The 23,667-nt window shown below is 45.7% G+C and overlaps 1 protein-coding gene across 3 annotated transcripts in view; it reads right to left on the bottom strand.

Annotated features, from left to right (window-relative positions):
- The window catches only part of TBL1XR1 (TBL1X/Y related 1), a 172,160-nt gene that overhangs the window by 84,745 nt on the left and 63,748 nt on the right, over nucleotides 1-23,667 (bottom strand). For all 3 annotated transcript variants that reach the window (XM_028731607.2, XM_028731605.2, XM_028731606.2), the window contains exon 2: nucleotides 3,400-3,464. The gene's annotated coding sequence lies outside the window, so the exon portion shown is untranslated. The remainder of the gene's footprint in view (nucleotides 1-3,399; nucleotides 3,465-23,667) is intronic.

The raw sequence follows: 23,667 nt of genomic DNA, 5'->3' as shown, positions 1-23,667 counted from the left end.
GTCAAGGAAGTAAACAACTATCTGACTTTTAGAATACAGTGGTACCTCGGGTTAAGTACTTAATTCGTTCCGGAGGTCCGTACTTAACCTGAAACTGTTCTTAACCTGAAGCACCACTTTAGCTAATGGGGCCTCCTCCTGCTGCCGCGCCGCTGGAGCACAATTTCTGTTCTTATCCTGAAGCAAAGTTCTTAACCCAAGGTAATATTTCTGGGTTAGCGGAGTCTGTAACCTGAAGCGTATGTAACCTGAAGCGTATGTAACCCGAGGTACCACTGTACATCTGAGGGCAGCCCAGTATTGGGAAATTTTTATTCACTGATGATTTACAATTTATTATATATGCTGTAAGCCGCCCAGAGTGGCTGGGGAAGCCCGGCCAGATGGGCGAGGTATAAATAATAAAATTGTTGTTGTTAAAAACAAAGTTCCATCCACAAATAATATACAGTGGTACCTCTGGTTGCAAACGGGATCCGTTCCAGAGGCCCGTTCGCAACACGAAAAGAGCGCAACCTGCAGTGGCATGCCTGCGCATGCACGGGTTGCGATTCGCCGCTTCTGCACATGCGCGCCACGTCATTTTGCGCGTCTGCGCATGCGTGAGCGGCGAAACCCAGAAGTAACCCTTTCCGGTACTTCTGGGTCGCCGCGGGACGTAACCTGAAAGAACGTAACATGAAGCGGACTTAACATGAGGTATGACCGTAGTGCTTTCTGAGATTAAGCAGACAGGCGTATGACTAGAACCCAGGATCCTCCAACAAATTGAAGGGTGGCGGAGTCCAAGAAGCGAAAAGGAAGGACTTTCTTCACACAGAATGTGGTTAAAACTATGGAGCTGGCTACTACAAGGTGTAGCGATGGGCAGCACCGCAGAGAGCTTAAAGAGGGAGTTAAGACAAACAAGATACACCACCGGGGCGGTGAATGTGCTACACAGGTCAGATTACAGAGTCATTCTGCAACAGAGCACCCAGCGCTGACAGAGGACGACAGTTTGCTCCTGCCATAGGTCTGGACCGGTAATTTGTGAGGAGCTTGTGAAATTAGGCCAAGGGCCGCCATGTGATTAAGCCGGGGGTCCACAGGTTGCCCACCGTGGCTTCAGGCATCGCCCAAATACCACAAAGAAAGGGATAAAATTAAGCTGGTCATACACACAGATTAGATGTGGCTCTCCCAAGGCTTTGCTGGAAGGGCAGGAGATTGCAGAGTCCTAGCGCCAGAGGTTAAGCCTCTATTTTCCGGAAGGCGGCTGGTTGCTCCTGAGCCACAGCCCTTCCACAAGCCTGTCTTTTGTAGCCACAACGGAAATAAACTTCCATTTTAAATAAATAAATAAGGTAGAAGCGGACGTTCTTGCAACCGTGACTTTTTCATCCAGCACCAAATTCCATGCTGATGCAGGGCAAATGGCAAAATACACACAACCCCTGTGCACGATTTTTTTTTTCCACAGAGAGGCTCTTACTTCCGAAAGACTGAAAAAAGGAGGGAAAAAGTGAAAAGGCCTCTCTCTCCTCCTGCTCCAAGCAGTAATTATGAATCAGTTATCACTACACCGAGTAACAGGCCCACAAGACTCTACAAATACTTATTTTCTGGCACAACCTGTAGGGGGAAAATTAGGAGAAAACGCAGTAAGACTTCAAACAGCCTCTTCCTGGTATTTTAAAAATTAATGAAGTGTTGGGAGTAGTTTAATATGCAATGAGTCATGTTTTTTAAGAGAGGCAATAATGCAGAACAGTATTTCAACCTTGGCTAAGTCACAGTACGCAAGCATGAAGTAATATAGGGAAGGGGTTGTATTCTGCTGGAGAAAGCAACAGGCGAGAAATCAAACTATTAAAGAAGAATGCTACAGGGAAGGACTGGAAAGTTCTCAGTCTTGTGTCCAAACCCACACACTGCTTAGAATGAGAATTTCTCAGCCACCCACACTATTAGCCTTGCTGTACTGGGGAACCCAAATCAGAGGTCTCTTCTGAACAGTAGCTTTGTGTTATGGAAAGCAGAACTCTATGCAGCTGCTCAGAACTCCTTGAATACAGTTTGAATATCTGCACGGGGCTTATGCTACACTTAAGTGGGGGGCAGATGACGATGATGACCTTGTCATCATTTAGGTTTTTCGGCGCAGGCGCCTGAAATTAAGCAATGGGAGTTGAATGGGACTTGCATCCAAGAGCCTAGGTCAGGCTTCCTCAACCTCGGCCCTCCAAATGTTTTGAGACTGCAATGCCCATCATCCCTGACCCCTGGTCCTGCTAGCTAGGGATCATGGGAGTTGTAGGCCAAAAACATCTGGAGGGCTGAGGTTGAGGAAGCCTGGCCTAGGTACATAGGGAATTAAACATTTCTGTTTAATTCCCTGAATCAGAAGTGCATCTTATAGTAATTAAACAGGGAAATGAGAGAGGCCAAAACTTGTCCCTCCAGAAGCTGTGGAACTGATGGGACTCTCATGCAAAGATAAAAAACATAAAGTCTCCCATATGCTTGGAAGAACCATCAGTTTGCCAACATTGGCCTTCTCCCACACCCCAGTTCTGTAATTTTCTTTGTGTTTGTGTTTTGTGCTTTTTTTGCTCATGTAAGCAAAATCCTATGAAATGTGATTAAAAAACCCAGTTCGAAACCCCCGGTGGATTCCAATATTCACACGTGGCGAATCGTTGACGATTTCTCATGTCCACTCATGTAAATACAAAGTTGGCACAAAAGCATAGATCCCAGAATCTCTAGACTCAAGACAGGGAAAGTCAACTCTGCCCGTTTCAGCGCCAACAGGCAATAGGAAGACCCACCTAGGAAGTCATTTATGAGTTTATCACACTGGCGAAGGTATGGAAACTGTTATACTGGGACAATGCTCGTTCCATTCTTCTTCTCCCACTCTTCCCCCCATTTCTTCACTTCCCCCAGTTTTCTTGGCCAACCAACAGCATTCTGTGGCTAAGATGTCCCTGCCGTACACACATCCTCAATTATTTGGGATATTATTATTATTATTATTATTATTATTATTATTATTATTAAGGTAATCCCCAGAGTGTGCCAATACCTTCCACTCCCATTTTTCAAAGACCATGTTTCTGTTGTCACCTGAGTTCGCTATGAGAAGGAGTGATGCTCCAGCTTAGCCAGGGACGAATTTTGTGCTACCAATTGCACAGGTATCCTCAAATGCAGCTGTCAAAACGGACGCAGTTACTGTCAGATGGAGAAACAGGCCTCCACATATGCAGAAATAATCAGGTGCTTTTATAGAAAAAAGAATTCCTGAGCCTGGGAGCCCGTCTGCTTGCCTCTTCTCCTGCTGGCAGAAGGTTTTGTGTAAAGGCCACATCACAACACAAGAAACTTTTGCAACGGGGGTTTCCCTGAACTTACCATTGGCAGTGCATTGATGGGTGGAAGGTGTCCTGTTAGGAGCCTCCCGTCACAGGAAGATGGTACTGGAAAAGAAAAGGGGGGGGAAGGTTTACTATTTAAAAACAAAAAGGGATGTTAACACATCATAATACGACAGTGGATTGCTCAGCTGATTTTCTAAAGGGGAAAAGCCTGGGATTTCTAACCGCTGGATTTGTAGAGAGGGCGAGCTGTTGTCATGTTTCCAAGGAGGCAAAAGTTAGTTAATATATGTTAACACATTGAGAATAGATGCATTGCAAGATCAGAGATGGGGCTAAAAAGCAGCAATGTGGCAACACTTGGCCCACACACTGCTGCACTGGGGGATGGGGCGGGGGAAGGACAACAAAGGGGGGGATATTTAGCAGTGTCACAACTAAGTGACACTGCCTCCCCCAGTCCTGGAAACCCCTCGGTCGAGTAAACTTCTTGGCTCGCGCTGCTTTGCAAAGGGCACCCACCACACCGGGTCCCTAAATTAGAACCCGCAAACCCCACATGGCTCCCTCCGAATGCAAGATCTAATACCCCTTTTAGTAACAGCAACCCTGCTGCTTGATGCAGTTACTGCAAGTGCCTGGGGACCACCATTAAGATGAACAACCTACCCAAAACAACTTCCCGCAAGCGAGGCTGCAACCCTACCACGTGCGTGTATTTGTTGCAGCTACGTCTTCGCACCAAGAGTTTCCAAGGCGGCTTAACGTACCAATATAAAATGCAGCAAGCGCAAAATGAAACAAAGCAGGAAACCCACAATGCTATCAGTATCAAAGTTAGCAAGGGGGGGAAACCCAGACAGTTGTACAATTCCATCCCGCCAAAATCTCAAGAGAATAGGTCAGCTTTCAGCAGGCGTCTGGAAGATATTTTAGGAGACGGTTGGGCGATGTGCTCCAGGACTGAGACAACATGAGAGAAGAGGCTCCTACCTAACTTCCAAAGAGTAGGGGGCTGTGGGGATATTCAGAACACGGCTTCCACTGATACACCTAATACGCGGGCAGGCATTAAATGCACAGACTATTTAATATAGAGGGTCTTGGCTTAGTAAACATGTGCTTGACACAAAGAAAGCAATCCTTCTTAGACGGCCCACCGCAGGTGCCACTGACCCCCCCACACACACAACAATGCCAGGGTCCAGTCGTCACCTTAAGGCATTTTCCTTGAGATACTAGTCTTGTTCCAGCATTTGCCTGGGCACAACACTCCTGCTGTAAAACCAGGAATGGAGGCAGGGAACTGGTATGCAAGTCCTACCCCCAATGTCCAACAGGCATATGGACAGCTCTTCACACCTCCTCATGATCAACAACAACAACAACAACAACAACAATAATATATTTGTACCCCGCCCATCTGTCTGGGCTTCCCCAGCCACTCTGGGCAGCTTCCAACAAAGATAAAAAATAAATTAAAATGTATTTTAATGAGGGTGGTTTTAATTTTGAAGGCGGTGGTTGGGGAAACCCAGCCAGATGTGTGAGTAGTTGTTGCTGTTGTTATTCGTTTTTTGCAGGAGAATTTCTAAGCGTGTTCAATTGAATAAGCTCTTTAGCACAAATATATGATTGACTGTGTGGCAGTCTAAAGTGTTGTCTGTGTACCAGGGACACTGTGGCGAGGGCCCGGATGCGCCCCCTTCCATGTTTTTCATTTGGGTATCAGTTAGGAGAAAAAGTACATAGCGTGCAAGGTTAGTGATGGCAGCAGCGTTGGAAAAGGAGTAAATTAGGCATCCATGTGACATTGCTTAAAACATTGTTGTTGTTGTTATATTATTATTATTATTATTATTATTATTATTATTATTATTATTATTAAAAACAATAAAATATTAAAAACACGATAAATACATCAAACATTACAAACTTCCCTAAACAGTTAAATTAGTTAAGCCAATCAAGGTAAATGGGCTTATTTCCCCCTCATTTTGCAAAATAAGCTATTTTCTATTTTACATGTTTTCTCTGTTTGAGTGGAAAGGGGACAACACAGAGACTCAAACCCTGTGAATTATGGGTTGCATCCAACATTAGCCATATTCATAGCAGACCCACTGAAAATAATGAATGTGCCCATTAATTCCAATGGGTGGCCCAAAACATAGGTAAAGGCTACACAACACCCCATCAGTGACTCCCATCAGCAGATGTCACGCACCACAAAATCAGAAGTGGGTGAGGAGGTAACGAGGCAGGATTGGGGCATAGGGACACCATAGTGCAGGAATGGGTGAATCACTGGCCCTCGGGATCGGTTATCATGGATGGGGCTCCTGGGAGGTGGGAGTCCAGCAACAGCTGAATGGTCACACCCCTGCCACATAAAATGTGCACACTTTCCAGGGGTATTTCCCAATGTTCTTATGTCCTTCAGGCTGCTACGCACCCTGAACGAGGCCTTGGGAACCTGGCCCCAAGCAGCAGTGTTAAGTTGCAATGAAGCATTTATGAAAGCCATCACGGGGATGGAGGAAGAAACAGGTTGTTCACGCCCACCCATGACCACCAGCAACGCAGGTGTGCCGAGAGCAGACCAAAGCAAAACTCCCTGCTTCCAATCCCAGGCGACTGCCCCCCCCCCCAATAGAACAGGCCAGGGAGGCAAGCCAAGAGGCTCCCTCTCATTTTCCTTGCTGTGTATTCAAGGCTTTGCGACACATGAAGACTGACCTACATTCAAAACCAGCATAAATGTAACCCAGATGTTTGGAACCACGAGCATAAAGATCTCTACCCCTCCCTAAAACTGGAAAGGAAGAAAAAGAATGGCAGGAGGGCGGGTAGCAGGGTGAATATATGCAAACAATTCCTAGAATCAAAAGGCATTCACAAGGACTGGGAGGCGACACTTTAGAGCAGGGACAGGGGTTGCGGAACTACAACTCCCATCATCCCTGACTATCGGTCGTTTTGGATGCAGAAGCCCAACAATAGGTGGTTTTTCCCCCCAGCTAGGTGGCAATTAAAGACATGCCTATTCCCCCAGAATTTCTGTGCATCATGCAGACCGGTGTTTCCCAAACTTGGGTCTCCAGCTGTTTTGGGACTACAATTCCCATAAAACCCTGCTGTAGACTAAAGGGCCTTACTAGCCTAGGGAGTCACTGCTGGTTTTTTGCTGTTAGCTTAGCTGTTATAACGGACAGCATTTAATTATCATTCTTGCATTATGTGCCAACGCAGCACATGAATTATGTGCGCTGCCTTGTGCTCCGCGAGAGAAAGGGCAGCATATATAAATATAACCACCGCCAGCATCAACATCTGTAGCGTCACAAGGTCCCCTCATCCCTGCTCTGCAGGCTCACGCTGTTGTGGAAGCCAACCTTCCCAGGACTTTCTCCAAGCTCAAAGCAAAATTCCTCGCACACACGGGCCTCAAGAGCATGACCCTGGTGGGAAGCGGAACATTCACACTTTTGCAAATAGGGACGGGGTGGGGACGGGAAGGTGACCTCCCTGCCAACAAACTGTAGTCACCTACTGCAGGTGGCCTTCGACATCCTACATTTCTTGCCATCAACAGATTGTTCTGCCCTGCAATTGTGGGTTAAGTAAGGGGTGGGGGGTGGCAGTAGAAAACCTGCAGTGAAAAACCCACCAAGGAAATGGCTTTCCCTTTTGTCAGGGTTAGGCTGGCCTGGCCAGCAATTGCCCCAGTCCTGAACAGAGTTTGGATCTGACACACTTTACGCTGGCTTAACTTAAAAAAGGTAAAGGACCCCCAGCAGTTAAGTCCAGTCGCGAACGACTCTGGGGTTGCGGAGCTCATCTCGCTTTACTGGCCGAGGAGCCGACGTTTGTCTGCAGACAGTTTTTCCAGATCATGTGGCTAGCATGACTAAGCCGATTCTGGCAAACCAGAACAGCACACGGAAACGCCGTTTACCTTCCTGCCGGAGCGGTACCTATTTATCTACTTGCACTTTGACGTGCTCTCAAACTGCTAGGTTGGCAGGAGCTGGGACTGAGCAACGGGAGCTCACCCTGTCGCGGGGATTTGAACCGCCGACCTTCCGATCGGCAAGCCCTAGGCTCAATGGTTTAGACCACAGCGCCACCGGCGCCCCACTTGGCTTAACTTAAGACAGTAGAACTTATGCTGGCTTCACATGCCTAAGATCGCTCCCTTGGGCTGAAAACCTTACTGTGCCTTACTCAGAAGTCAGTCCATTGAATCCAACATAGTTTGCTCTTGGGTAAATAAGAGTTAGCATTGCAACCTTAATCTGCTGTTGCTGGACAAGATCCTTTGGACTCCCACCCCATCCATTTCCTGTAGCTCAATGCTGGAGAGTCAAACCATTTGACTCAAACGGTTCTACCCAGAAATCTGGAACTCTGATTGCTGCCATTTGGACTGTGCTTTCTTTATATCTTAGCCCAAGGGCAGGAAAACTAAGGCCCAGGGGCCAGATCGGGCCCAATCGCCTTCTCAATCCGGCCCACGGACGGTCGGGAATCAGCGTGTTTTTACATGAGTAGAATGTGTCTTTTTATTTAAAATGCATCTCTGGGTTATTTGTGGGGCATAGGAATTCATTCATTTATTTATTTTTTTCAAAATATAGTCTGGCCCACCACAAGGTCGGAGGGACAGTGGACCGGCCCCCTGCTGAAAAAGTTTGCTGACCCCTGTCTAAGCCCCTCCTTTTGTTATTGTCTTCCTCCCCCATCCAATTCTAACGTTTGACGCTGGTTTATTATAGAATGCAACCATCGGTGCTGAATCTTCCGAGAACAGCGAAAGTAATAAACAAAGGCAGGCAGGCAATAAGAAATTACGCTACACATTAGCATTACTCGCTGACTTTACCTGTTTAATCTTTACGACTGCAAATTAATGTCTGTGATTTCCCCGAGGCAATCGGAACTTGAAAACTAAAAATGCAACTATTTGTAATCCGCTGCATATTAATGAATCGCGCTTTTAATTTATTTTTTTTAAAGACTACCTTAACTGTAGGGGGATGTCAATTACTGCATCCAGTAGCTCACCACAAAATATTCCATAAATTTCCAACATCATGGATGAACATCTACCTTGTCCAATGGCAAGATACCTCCTTCGCCAAAAACAATAAGCTCAAGTTTTTAACCGTGACTTTATTGTTTTTGTTCAATTTCTATACCACCTTTTATCGCAAAGATCGCTTACATAGCATTATACATAATAAAAACAATTTTTAAAATCACAGGAAAAGAATCATACCAACCATCCCCTCCCACTTTTAAAAGATTGTCAAAAATCTAACACTGTATTCTTACAACCCACCTGAGAGGGTCAGAAATATTACAAATAGATAACTTTTCTTTTAAGGGCGGAACGACGTGCTCTGTTTAAATATCCTATGGTTGCCACCACCATAGGGGAAGGACGACAGCAAAGTGATTGTACAGTGGTGCCTCGCAAGACGAAATTAATTCGTTCCGCAAGTTTTTTCTTCTTGCGAGTTTTTCGTCTTGCGAAGCACGGTTTCCCATAGGAATGCATTGAAAATCAATTAATGTGTTCCTAGGGAAACCGCTTGCCAGGCTGGCGGTGCGGAGAAGGGCTTTTCTCCCCACCGCAAGCCTTCAGGACAGGTACGGGAACAGAGGGGAAGGCGCGCAGCGCTTTCCCTCTGTTCCCGGGGCTTGCATGGGAGGAGGGTTTTTCCTCCCCACCGCCAACATTCAGAACAGCATTCTGAATGTTGGCGGTGGGAAGGAAAACCCTCCTCCCACCCCAAGTCTTCAGGAAAGCCATCCGAAGCCGGGCGGCGGGAGAAGGTGTCCCCGCCCCGCCACCCGGCTTCGGAGCTTCGTTCCGATGCCGGGCGGCGGGAGAAGGCGTCCCCGCCCCGCCGCCCGGCATCGGAGCTTCGTTCCGATGCCGGGCGGCGGGAGGAGGCGTCCCCGCCCCGCCGCCCGGCTTCGGAGCTTCGTTCCGATGCCGGGCGGCGGGAGGAGGCGTTGCCGCCCCGCCGCCCGGCATCGGAGCTTCGTTCCGAAGCCGGGCGGCGGGAGGAGGTCCGAGGACAGTGGGGAAGACGCACTGCGCTTCCCCGCTGTCCCGGAGATTTCCCTATGGGCTTTCGTCTTGCGAAGCAAGCCCATAGGGAAATTCGTTTTGCGAAGCGCCTCCAAAACGGAAAACCCTTTCGTCTAGCGGGTTTTCCGTCTTGCGAGGCGTTCGTCTTGCGGGGTACCACTGTACATGTGTTTTATATTGGGGGGGGCAGAGTTCAATCCTTGGCACCTCCAGTTTCAAAAGTGTGGTCGCAGGTGATGCCACGGAACCTGGAGAGCTACAGCCAGCCTAAAAAGACAATCGTGACCTAGACGAGCCCATAGTCTTGACCGGGTCTAAGGCAGCTTCTCATTATGTGGTTCTTGCAGTTTCGTTTACTGCTTGTACATCATTTCCAAGCACTTCTTAATCAGTCGCTTAAGTTTCGGAAATAGAGAACAAACCGCTTCTTTTGGTACTGTGTTTTAATATAAAAGGTTTATGTCCTGCTATTCGGCAAAAAGGGGAAGTGTCAAGAGTTGTGTGCAGATGTTGGAAAATAAACGCAGTAAAGCAACAGATTTAAGCAATAAAGGAACGCTTACAAGTCCAGCAGCAAAATCTAGCCCAAGAAGAGGAATCAGATGCAAGCAACATCAGCAGCTGACAAATGACCTTTTTAACACAAAGAACCCCATGAGGAAAGCATGTTTCTTCCTACCCCCTGGTTTTTTTGCAATGAATTTTTTTAATCTCTCTACTCCCTAAATCGAACGGTACACCTGCTCTTATTTTCAGCATGCCAAACGCTCACCATGCAACATGATGACACCACAAACATCTGGGTAGGTGAGGAACGTCAAGCTGGCAACAGGCACAATTCGCTCCACAAAATAGCAAGTCTACAGTTGGCATATACACATTGTGTTGGTATCTTCAGGAGGAGCATACAGGGTCCTTGCATTCTTGTGAACTGCTGCTCGCCACCAGAATGTTTCCTTTCTGAGAAGAGCCTGCCCTGCGGTGCATGTGGGGAGAAGGAGTTTTTTTCAAAAAATGCAGAAGAGACCACTCTGCCACCTTATACATTTAGCATGTTGCAACAGCCTTGCTCCCGCAGCAGGAATTTTGACAATTTCTCTTCCCCCTGCCTTTTTTGCAGGCAACTTCCATTTGCTACTGCTACCCCCCTCCTTGATGGTGACAGCAGCCACGAAATTAAAAGACGCCTGCTTCTTGGGAGAAAAGCAATGACAAACCTAGACAGCATCTTAAAAAGCAGAGACATCACCTTGCCAACAAAGGTCCGTATAGTAAAAGCTATGGTTTTCCCAGTAGTGATGTATGGAAGTGAGAGCTGGACCATAAAGAAGGCTGATCACCGAAGAATTGATGCTTTTGAATTATGGTGCTGGAGGAGACTCTTGAGAGTCCCATGGACTGCAAGAAGATCAAACCTATCCATTCTTAAGGAAATCAGCCCTGAGTGCTCACTGGAAGGACGGATCCTGAAGCTGAGGCTCCAATACTTTGGCCGCCTCATAAGAGAAGACTCCCTGGAAAAGACCCTGATGTTGGGAAAGATGGAGGGCAGAAGGAGAAGGGGACGACAGACGAGATGGTTGGATAGTGTTCTCGAAGATACCAGCATGAGTATGACCAAACTGAGGGAGGCAGTGGAAGACAGAAGTGCCTGGCGTGCTCTGGTCCATGGGGTCACAAAGAGTCGGACACGACTAAACGACTAAACAACAACAACCCCTCTCCTTTATCACTGAAAAAGATAGGGGAAAGGTTCAGCACATCACTAAGATCTACATGTGAGTGGACAGGGATAGACATAATTGCCAGCTTTGAAATCTTGCATCTCCTCCTCCCTGCTCCACACTTAATTGGAAGAGGTTGGAAGAAAGTCTTCAAGTTTTCACACTTGCAGTGTGTCAAATGCAGGCTGGGGCTGATTAGATGCAGTCTCAGATTCGTATTTTTTTCCAACTTGTTATTATTAAAATAGACCACCCTTCATCCAGAGATCACAGGGCAACTCACAACGTAAGAATACAAAATGAGAACACAAAACACATCAAACAAAAACCAATAACTCCACTTCCCACAAACACATTTTAAAGGCCACAGAATGGACATAACCAAAGGCCTGGTTATAGAGAAATGTTTTCGCCTGGAGCCTAATGATATATAATGAAGGCACCAGGCAATCCTCTCTGGGAAGAGCTTTCCACAAACAGGGAGCCACTGCAGAAAAGGCCCTCTTACGAAGGAGGCACACACAAAAGGGCCTCAGATTATTATTGCAGGGAGGGTCCAGATTGGTTCACATAGGGAGATACTGCAGTCCTGAGTCATTTGAGCCATCAAATAGTAACCGTAGAAACTCTGAACCAAAGAATTCTAGCCTTTTGCCGCTTGTCAAGAGGCTCCTTATACCATTTGAACAATCAGACAGGCTACACCAAGATTGGCAAGTCAGCTAAAGTTTGCAAGCAACTGAATTGAAGAGGAGAAACCTTTCAAAAGCAAAACAAAAGGCACACAAAGCCAGAACAGGGAATACTCAAACCAAAGTCCTAGCAGATCATTTCCCCCCCCCCTATTATTTTTTACAACTGTTTCTAGATCAAGTTGAGTAACCAATAACCACTGCAAAAGTACAGTGGTACCTCGCAAGACGAAAAGAATCCGTTCCGTGATTCTCTTGGTCTTGCGGTTTTTTCGTCTTGCGAAGCAAGCCCATTAGCGGTTTAGCGGATTAGCGCTATTAGCGGCTTAGCGGATCAGCTGATAAGCGGCTTAGCGGATCAGCTGATAAGCGGCTTAACGGCTTGGGAAAAGGGGGGGGGGAGGAAAAAAACCCTACAGGAACTCGCAAGACATTTTCGTCTTGCGAAGCAAGCCCATAGGAAATTCGTTTTGCGAAGCACCTCCAAAACGAAAAACCCTTTCGTCTAGCGGGTTTTCCGTCTTGCGAGGCATTTGTCTTGCGGGGCACCACTGTATATACAGTGGTACCTCTACTTGCGTTCACCTCTGGTTATGTCTCCTTCGGGATACGTACGTGGCAAACCCGGAAGTATTTTTCTGGGTTTCACAACACACACACATGTGCAGAAGCGCTCTACGTGCCGCGTGCATGCGCAGAAGCGCTAAACCACGCTGCGTGCATGCGCAAAAGCAACACCTCCGGTTACGAATTCCTCGGGATGCGACCGGAGCTCCGGAACGGATCCCATTCGCAGCTGGGGGTACCACTGTACCCAAGGACACAACTGCAATATGCACCCTATGCATTGCCCAGACGTGATACATTTGAACTCAGTAGCAGATGAGGCAGCCTATTGCTCCTTTCAGCCATCTTGAGTGCCATATGTATATAAACTTTAAAAGAAATAATCCCAACTAACAGCAAACTCAGGGAGTTGAGTGCTGACAGAAATCAAGCCAAAACGGGGAGGTATCAGCATGCTACTATCAATAGTAATAATAATAAATAACAATAATATGTTTATTTAAAGTTGGAGGCCAAAAGGCACAGGTCAGAGAGGTTGAAAGATACTCCATAGCCATCAAATGTTGAGTGTCGTATGAAAAGAAAAAAAGGGAAGTGTATCTGTAGAATGGCATACAGCAGGAGGGCACAGCTGGCTGGCACTGAACAAGAGCACTCGTACTGGCGAGGCAAGAATGTATTGCAACATTTTGCTGCAGGTCCCACTTACAATATTTAGCATCTTGGTCTTCAGCAGCAGCCAGGTCCACATCAACAACCAAAGGGGGTGGGAATATGGTCCTTCTTCCAACACACACAAACATCCAAGCTACAGATAAGGTACTGACATTGAGTGCTCAACAGGTCTATATCTAGTACAGGCATAGGCAAACTCGGCCCTCCAGATGTTCTGGGACTACAATTCCCATCATCCCTGACGAGAAGGCCCTCTGCCTGGTTCTCTGCAACCTCACTTCTTGCAGCGAGGGAACTGCCAGAAGGCCCTTGGCACTGGATCTCACGTGTCCAGGCAGAATGATGGGGTTGGAGACGCTCCTTCAGATATACTGGACTGATGCCGTTTAGAGCTTTAAAGGTCAGCACCAACACTTTGAATTGTGCTCGGAAACATACTGGGAGCCAATGTAGGTCTTTCAAGACTGGTGTTATGTGGTCTTGGCGGCCTCTCCCAGTCACCAGTATAGCTGCCCATTCTGGATTAGTTGTAGTTTCTGGGTCACCTTCAAAGGTAGCCCCACGTAGAGCACATTGCAGTAGTCCAAGCGGGAGATAACCAGAGCATGCAGCACTCTGGCGAGACAGTCCGCGGGCAGGTAGGGTCTCAGCCTGCGTACCAGATGGAGCTGATGGGAAGTGTAGTCCAAAACAAAAACAGCTACAGACCCAAGTTTGGGAAACCCTGGTCTAAGTGATGGCAAGCTACTCCCTGTGTAACCACAGTCAGACGTGATTAAGAAATGTTAAGAAGGCTGATAAGCAATCGCAAGCAGGAAAACAGAGTTAGATTTTCAAGCACAGATAAGTGTGCTCTCAATCCAACATGCACACACAGGACTGGAGGGGTACATGCACAGCGAGCATTTCATGGGCACAGATTTTACTATAAAGTGCACACACGGGGACTGCAGCACTTGGAAAAGGCAAGTTTCTCATCCAAGCTCGACAAGTTCCCTTCAACCAACCTGGGCTGGTTTACTATTTATAATTGCTGACTCCTTCAGCACCCACCAACTCCTCCTGAGCATTCAGTCAGAATGGGTGTTATGGAGAGAGTCAATTTTAGTCGTAACACTTCCTTACGACATTGAATTGTGCTATTTACAGGAGTGTTCCAGTACATACCATGGCATTTTAAATATATGCGTGCACACACATCTAAAAATTTGTCAAATCCCAGACATTCTGGCTGACAGCATTTTTTTCTTTGCAGCTATTTAAAATCTCTATTTTGGGGAGCTGGCAAGTGCAACTGTTCTTAACTTTTCTCGCCGTAACAGCCGCAGACCAGGGATTTGCAGAGGAATGTTTTCAAACTGGCAGGTTGCAGGGTGGGGAACAGAGACAAGATGGGTGTCACTGGGGACTGCAGAGCCTAAAAAAATTAACTCAGGCACCCTAGGGCAATTTCCTCTTCCTATTTCAGCTACCCAAAGTAACTTATTATGTGAACAAACTCTGCAAACTTTGGGCTGGTGAGACTAGAGTGGGAAATTTTTCCTGAAATTTTAAAGCCAAGGAGGGAAAAAAATTTCCTGTGAAGTTGGGGGCGGGGGAGAGAGAGAGAGAGAAGGATGAACAGTTGTGTGGGTTTGTTGGAATTAAATATATTTAATACATATTTTCAGATGGAAACCTGGACTCCTTCACCTGTGCCAGATTTAGGGTGGTGCGGTTGGTTCCCTCAGGCAGGGTGCCAACCCAAGGGGGAGATAGATAGATAGATTGAGATAGATAGATGATAGATAGATAGATATAGACAGATGATAGATAGATAGATATAGACAGGAGAGAGAGAGAGAGAGAGAGAGAGAGAGAGAGAGAGAGAGAGAGAGAGAAGAGAGAGAGATATAGATAGATAATCCTATATCTAAAGATACCTACAGAGAAAACCCATTAAAAAGCAACTGTACCAAAATGAATTATTGTGAAACTAAGTATTTAGGGAGGGCGCCAAATTTTGTCCTCACTCACTATGCCGTATTTCCAAAGTTCACCCCTACCTTTCAGAAGAAAGGGCAGAATATAAATTGGATAGAAAATAATCATCAATTTTTTACTTAGTGTGTTAACACTCAATGCACCATTTATAATACATCCTATACATTGGTGCTGATTAGCTGATTGATGGCATTTATTACTGTGCATGTTTACTCAGGAATGCCACTCACTTCAGTCAATGGTGCGTTACTCCCACGGACATGCACACAGGACTGCCAGCCACGTTCAACAGTATGAACATGGCCTAGGCCGCAACCCAATGCACACCGGTGTGTTTGAGCCAACAGGCACCTTATAGTCCTGTGATGCACCACTGGAGACAAGACAAGCAGGCTTAGTTGGGGAGAAACCGCTTCAGCGCCCTCCCAGTACTGCCCCAGCAGGAATCCCAAGGCCATCTTTCCAACACGTGCCCATTTCAAGAAGCCAAAAGTTCCTGCCTTTCCTCCTAGGTCTAGAGAGTCTAATTTCCATACCCCAATAGATATCACCTCTACTGCTCTAAAGGATGCTATCCAATATGGCAGAGGAACAGTGGAAATCAGTTTCTGCAAACAAGCAGACCAGAGGAAACAAAGCAAATATGCCTGCTTACAGTTGACCCGGCTTGCAATACGACACTTTCCACAAATATATTTCCACAAAAGCCAACATTGATGCCGAAATCCAGCATCGCCTGAGCTCTGCGAGTGCAGCTTTCTCCCGATTGAAGTGCAGAGGACTGGGACATTCGAAGGGAAACCAAAATGCTTGTTTACAAAGCTATTGTACTACCAACCTTACTGTATGCTTGTGAAACATGGACCACTTATAAACGCCATCTCCAACTCCTCAAAAGATTCCATTAACATTGTCTCCAAAAAATTTTACACATCACTTGGGAAGACAGGCAAACTAATATCAGTGTACTGGAAGAAGCAAAGATCACCAGTGTTGAAGCAATAATTCTTCAACATCAACTTCGTTGGACTGGTCATGTTGTGCGGATGCCTGATAATCGTCTTCCAAAGCAACTACTCTATTCCGAACTTAAAAATGGAAAGTGTAATGCTGGTGGTCAACAAAAGAGGTTTAAAGACTGTCTCAAGGCAAATCTTTAAATATGTAGTATAAAGGCCAACAACAGGGAAACACTGGCCTGCGAGTGCTCCAGTTGGAGAACAGCCTTTACCAAAGGTGTCATGGGCTTTGAAGACTCTCGAACTCAGGACACAAGGGAGAAACATGATAAGAGGAAGGCACGCTTGGCAAATCCACACTGTGATCAACTCTCACCCGGAAACCAATGTCCCCACTGTGGAAGGACGTGTGGATCCAGAATTGGCCTCCACAGTCACTTACCGACTCATTGTTAAAACTGTGTTTATGGAAGACAATCTTACTCGGCTATGAGTGATCACCAAGGAAAATGACACTCTGAATTCACCTCAAAACATGCCGTTTCTCCCCAAACAGTTCAGAAAGTGCATTATGCATTTCCTTGGCATAAAGGAACATTTTGCCACACACCACACTAAAATATGTGCTGTGCTTTCTGAGCTACTCCCCCAGGTGAGCAGACAGTGCTGTGTCCCTGCTATCCATTTCGGGTACAAGCCAATTAAAACTCCAACATTCTCCCTGTTTATTGGCATTAAAGCAGCCTTTGCAACAATCTCCGTTTCAAATGGGTTTGGCCCTTCTCTGTTGATTTGATCATCCTCATTCTCGCTCTGTCTTGGCTTATTTGCTTTGTTTTGAGCTCTGTTGTGAGCTGTCTAAAGACCTGGGTTTGTAACAGGATCGCAAGCTGTACTATAAAACATTTCAAATAAGCTAAGTATTTGGAACATATTTAACATTAATGCAACTTGGGTGGGAAATTGTGAATCTATCTGTCTGCCTATGTACCTATCTACCTAGACACACACAAACACACACACACACCCAAAAAATACCCATTTCTCTTTATTCTTTATCGCAGATATTCCCAAACTGCTCTGTGGACCACCAGTGTCATTCACATGGTCCACAACATGTCCACATTACATATTCAGATAGGTTTTCAATTGTATTTTTAATCTCTGCTTCCATTTCTTGTACTACATTTTCTTGGGCAAGCTCTACAGCATTCAAATCTAATGCGATAAAACGACATGCAATATATAAACGCAGCAAGAAAAGCACATTTTGAAACCTTACAGCACCTAGCACAGCACATTGCAACCACTGTAAGAAGCAGGCAGGGAGATGATTTAAGTGGTTCACCAAGACCGTCAGCAACATCTGAGTGATCCATGGGGGGAGTCTGGGGAGCACTGCTCTATTTTATTTTGATGGCAGCAAGAGTCTAAAGTCTTTATCCCAGCTGATTCCAACAAGCCCCCTCTGCAAAATGCAAGACTGTGTCGCGATAGCAGTTATGTATTGCAACTGATAGGGTGCATGGTGCGTTAGGGGAGGGGTAGTACCTCTGGTTGGGGACATGTCATGTTCCTTCTGGGGTAGTTTGTCCACCTTTGGTCCCCACTCTGCATTCAACTATCACCAGTGGCTCCTAGAATCTGTGAACATGCAACAGCTGCCACATCCTGTAGCACGTGAAAGTATAGACGGTACCCACTTAGAGTGAATAAGGATCAGGCAGACACAGCTTTGGGGGAAAAGAAGGTGAGGTTTTATTGCTGAGCAATAAAGACCCAGCGGAATCTCTTCCAAAGAACTGGGACCCCGAATGACAGAAATCCTGAGGTCTTTATACCTGAGCAAATCACAGATCATGAGACAATCATGAGACAGTCACGAATCGCCAGCGAAATTTAACCAATTAGCGAGCTTCTTGCCAGGCTTACAGCTCCTGGTCAAGCGCAGAGTTCTACTTCTGCTTTCCGTTGCTTGCAGTGATGCTCTGTCTAACCTCTCCCCTAGTTCTGACAGGACAGGGAGTTTTGGAGATTTTGTGGTTTAGCTCTTCCTGTTCTGTGGATTAATTTAGCCTGCATTTGAGGGGATTTTGTACCAGTGTCTCTGATTCATGTCTTCCCCTTTGTTCAGGTTACACGGATGTTTCTAAGGGAAAGGTCGGTTCTAAGTTGCTGTTCCAAGCAGTTTGCTAAGGCAAAAGCTTTCCTTTGATTCAAAATGGATTATAAAAATACTGTAAGCCCTGATTATGTGGGAGCATATATGAATATATTGATTACTGATAACTGATTATATGAATAGCATAAGGATAGCCCTTCTTTCCTTACCTCAATCCCATGAAATCGGCTTCAACTAGCTGACTAAACCAGGTGAGAGCAGCCGATGGGCCTCATCCATAGCTGTCATCTTTTCCTCTTTTTTAAAGGAAATCCTATTCGGAATAAGGGAATTTCCCTTTAAGCAAGGGAAACGTTGACAGCTACGGCCTCATCCCTTCAGTGAGTTAGGGACTTCCCCTGCATGTGAAGACAGACTCTGGCGGATTGAAAACATTTTCAGCAGGGGGACGGTCCACTGTCCCTCAGACCTTGTGGGGGGCCGGACTCTATTTTGAAAGAAAAAAAGAATGAAATCCGATGCCCCACAAATAACCCAGAGGTGCATTTTAAATAAAAGGACACATTCTACTCATGTAAAAAACACGCTGATTCCCAGACCGTCCGCCGGCCAGATTTAGAAGGCGATTGGGCCGGATCCAGACACCAGGCCTTAGTTTGCCTACCCATGATCTAGGAGAAGGAACACTCCGCTCCTAAATCTCCACTGCCTTGTGGGATACCTTCATGAGAAGAAAAGGCTAAACCCGACACAGATCTGGAGTGGAGTCCCTAAGATGGTTGGATGGTGCCTTGCACGCCTCTTTCCTGCAACTCCTGTAGCCCAGCTGGTGACAAACATGTTGCTCTGCTTTCCTCTGGACCACATCAGCGAGGCTGGGGGTGTGTGTGTCTTGTCGTCTGGGCAGCCCAGGACCCCCATAGACAATACCCAAGCTTGCACCCTAGGGAGGTGTTAAGTTGTGGGTGAACATTTCAGACGACACAGCGATTCTTCAAACAGCTCTTGTTTATTCACAGGCCGAGAACAGAACTGGACTGAAGGGTTCAGCCAACCTGCTTATATAGAGCTCAACTACAAAGCAACAGTAACAACTTTCTGTAACTATCCAATCACTGAACGTCACTTTCAATTCCTTATTTGCATATGTGGACCTGAGTGAAAACTATCTACAGTATCCCCCTGCTGGCCCAGGGTGAGAACTTCAGTACATAACAGGAGGTCTCTTCAGTGCTGCTAAGGCAGCAACTTGACTTCACCCCCAGAGGTACACTCCATTGTCTCTCGAGAAAGACAGGTTCCAACAATTGCCACTGCCTTTTGAGCTCTGAAAGCAGACAGGTTTTGTCCACCGGCGCATGTTATGATTCTGTTGCTTTAATATATTATTATTATTATTATTATTATTATTATTATTATTATTGCCGGAGGGAAAATTCCCTACTTGCTACGAGTGTGCCTAGCTGTATATTACATATTCATATTATTATTATTTTTTAAAAAGGGATGAACAAAGCTAATATTTAAGCTGCGTGAGAAAGGAGGGGTGTGTGAATGAGCCTGATAATTACGCAGGAAATCTGACACTCACACACCCCAAAAACGAGAGAGATTGAAACCATAACAGAACAAATCCTTTAAAAACGGAGCACAGCTTAAACGCACTTTCACTGAGATGTGTGCCTGAGTGGGGGCTGGGGTAACCCTATCAGATGCTTGCATGTGTGCTCAATAATATAATTACAATCCTGCCACTCAGATGCTACAGGATGTTTAGCAAATATTGGCCCACATATGGTAAATATTCATCTCCAAAGGCTCACACCTATGAAAAAGGAATTGGCAGTTCCATCGCTTGGGTGACGGCTGCTCCATCCCATATATCGTCGCCATGGCAACCTGACAGCCTGATCCCCCTCACATTCTCACCTTGCTCGCTTTCTATTCTGGTTTCCATAGAGCAGCTCATCGGAAACAGCATTACACAACCTTTTTTGTTTTGTTTTGTTTCTGATTTTTTTTGCTGTGTGATGGATGTTCCTACCGCTAATTGGTAGAAGGTGTACCAGATGCTACCATGAGGGACATTCTATTTTTCTAAACTCACTTAACCTGCAATTAATAACACAGCCAACCTTGGGATCGTCACGTTCCAAAGTGTTCTAGAAAAGCAAAACAGGAAAATACACAACCTGAGCAAGGAGAGGGACTTATGCGAGCGCGCTCTCTCTTTCTCTCTCTCTCTCTCTCTCACACACAAACACAGTGCCCAGACAAAAATAAAGTTATCCGGTACAGCAATTTACTCATATGCTTACAATCCCCTTAGGGGAAAAGTACAATTTTTTTTTAGCACTATATACTGTTCTCTTTGATGTAAACAAACAAACAAAATACACTACTGAGAAATAAATTGCAAAGAAACAGAGAAAAATGAGAGGAGAAAGGATTGCAATTCCTGGATCCGGAAACAGGGAGAGAGACACAGTTGCCTGTTTCAGATGCCACACTAAGTCAACCCAGGCAGGGTGTGTGGGGGCCTAGGAAAAATAGAGAGGTTGCTCTGTTTGCTGACGATACTAAAATATAAACACAAAATAAACAATGGGTGCAGATGATGTTGACAAGTGGCCTGCTATCAGGGCAATCAGTATTTAAAAATGCTGGCTCTGAATGTGCTTTTATTGTATTTTAATTATTATTTGTAAGTATTTTGTTTCTGTTACTTGGTATTTTAAAATGATTTCGAAATACTGTAAGCCGCCTTGAATCCCAACTTGGGAGAAAGGCATGATATAAATACATTAAACAAACAAACTAACTAATATATCCCCACCCCCATTGTTGTGCTACTGCTGCACTAAAACCATGGCTAGGCTTAGCGTGTCCAATTTTGAGTTTGCGGTTAAGCTTTCTTCAGAAAAGCCACGAGATGGAACCAAGGTTTGCTATCGATGGAGTCCATAAGATTCTCCCTGATATCCCTGACTTCTAGCTAACGGGTTAGCCCAGTTCTCACTTAACGCTAAGCCATGGGTAGGCAAACTTAAGGCCCGGGGGCCGAATCTGGCCCAATTGCCTGCTAATTCCAGCCTGCGGACGGTTCAGGAATCAGCGTGTTTTTACATGAGTAGAATGTGTCCTTTTATTTAAAACGCATCTCTGGGTTATTTGTGAGGCATAGGAATTCGTTCATTATTATTTTTCAAAATATAGTCCGGCCCCCCACAAGGTGTGAGGGACAGTGGACCGGCCCCCAGCTGAAAAAGTTTGCTGATGTCTGCGCTAAGCTAAACCACTTGGCTGTGGGGGGGGGGTCCTCAAAACTCTTGACACCCTTACAAACTACAGTTTCCAGGCTTCTCTGGGGAAAACCATGACTGTTTTAAAGTGTCATGTCATGATCCTGCTATAAATGAGGACGTTTCTCTGTCCACTAACCTAACACGACACCAGTTGCGGCCCATGGAGGGTCTCGTTCCTTAGAATAACTGTGATACAGATTTAATAATAGCAATAACGGTAATAATAACAACAGGATTAAATTTGAAACCCACCCTTCCCCCCCAAGATATTGTGCATGAATACAATCATGTCCTGCTTTCTGCAACAATTCCGGCACTACCAACATCTATGTAGAGGCGCGTTCGTGACTGGAGTTAAATTTTGCTATTTTCCGTCACAAATAAATTAAAATATGGTACGCATCCAAGCACAGATGTCTAGTGCTTTGTGAAAAATGTTTTTTTTTTTAAAAAAAAAAAAAAAAGTTTGTCAAAAGTATCTCATATACAGTACATATATCATCGGTGCTTTGAATAATTATCACAATCACTAACCAGCATTGCAACCCCAGCCAGCTGACTACAGTTCCACAAAATGGACCTAACAATACATTTTAAAGCTGATTTGCATCATGAACTTTTATTATTGTAAGTTTCTCTGTGGGCTTCGCACCTTTTGTTGTCTTGTGGGTCACAGAGCATCAAACACTGAGGATCAAGAACCGAGATCCGCCATAAGACAACAAGGGGCTGTATTCTGTACCTCAGAGAAAGTCTCATGGAACCAAATGCTACTTCCGAGTAGACCTGCGTAGGATTGCACTGCAAGACACGTCCACAACCCGATCCATTCTGTTTTTCTTTTCTTTTTTAAAACTATACCCTACGTATTTTCCGCCAACATCTTTGTAACGTTACGTATGTTCTTTAAGGTGGGTGGAGAGAATAAGACAGAAAAGCTATCTGAAAGTGAACTTTTCTAATTTTGCAGAAGGAAAACTTAGGCGGAAGTTCAGTAGACATTTGATACTGTTCCTGAACTTTGCTTTCCTTAGCTCTATGCGGCATCTAACAATAAATAAATAAAAATCCCTGCGTCAGAGGGAACATACTGCACTCAAGTAGCCTTTGTAGTGAATACTTGGGCAATCACCCGCTTGCAGAAAGGGCGAGCGAGGCCCACGTTGTTGAATCCAGCTGGGTAGGAGGAGGAAGGAGGAGGGCTGAATTCTAGGAATCCTGCTTCCCCAGCCCAAGCCAAGGAAAGTTAACATCTGTGCAACACTAGCAGAGCTAAGAAAATCCTTGGAGATTCTTGCTGCAGGACGAGAACTCCCCATGGGGAAAATGCAACGTGTAAACAAGGCAATTGGCATTTCATGTTTTCATTTTTTTAAAAAAGCATCCTCCACCCACAACATGGAACTGGGCACCTGCATAATGTTGTAGTATATAAACTGATACAGTGGACACTCAGGTTGTGAACGTGATCCGTGCAGGAGACACGTTCGCAACCCGCAGCATTTGCAACCCGCAGTGTCGCAATTGCGCACACGCGGGTTGCGATTCGGTGCTTCTGCGCATGCGCAAAGCGCGATTTAGCGACAGCTGAAACCCAGAAGTAACCCGTTCCGGTACTTCTGAGTTTCGGCAGGTCTGTAACCCAAAAAAGTGCAACCTGAAGCGTCTGTAACCCAAGGTATGACTGTACAGCCATGGCTGCACAAGTTGCTAATTTTCAGACTATATAAGAAGAAGAAGAAGAGTTTGGATTTAATATCCCACTTTATCACTACCTGAAGGAGTCTCAAAGCAGCTAACATTCTCCTTTCCCTTCCTCCCCCTCAACAAACACTCTGTGAGGTGAGTGGGGCTGAGAGACTTCAAAGAAGTGTGACTGGCCCAAGGTCACCCAGCAGCTGCATGTGGAGGAGTGGAGACGCGAACCCAGTTCACCAGATTAGGAGACTAACACTCTTAACCACTACACCACACCAGATTCATAGGTCCTCTCCAACCCCAATGGACACAACCACTAGCAGCACCAAATTCTTTGTGTCTGCTGTTCCGCATGGTTGCAAGTTCACACTCACAGGTACCTCCAACAAAAACACAGTAAAATCCTCCCAAGACTGCCTCTCGCAGTTTGGTGAAACTCATGCTGGTAGCTTCGAGAACACCGTCCAACCATCTTGT

This window comes from Podarcis muralis, chromosome 6 (genome assembly GCF_964188315.1).
Source record: "Podarcis muralis chromosome 6, rPodMur119.hap1.1, whole genome shotgun sequence".
NCBI lineage: Eukaryota > Metazoa > Chordata > Lepidosauria > Squamata > Lacertidae > Podarcis > Podarcis muralis.
The sequence above is the reverse complement of the archived record's forward strand: the minus strand, read 5'-3'. Positions and strand labels throughout refer to the sequence as shown.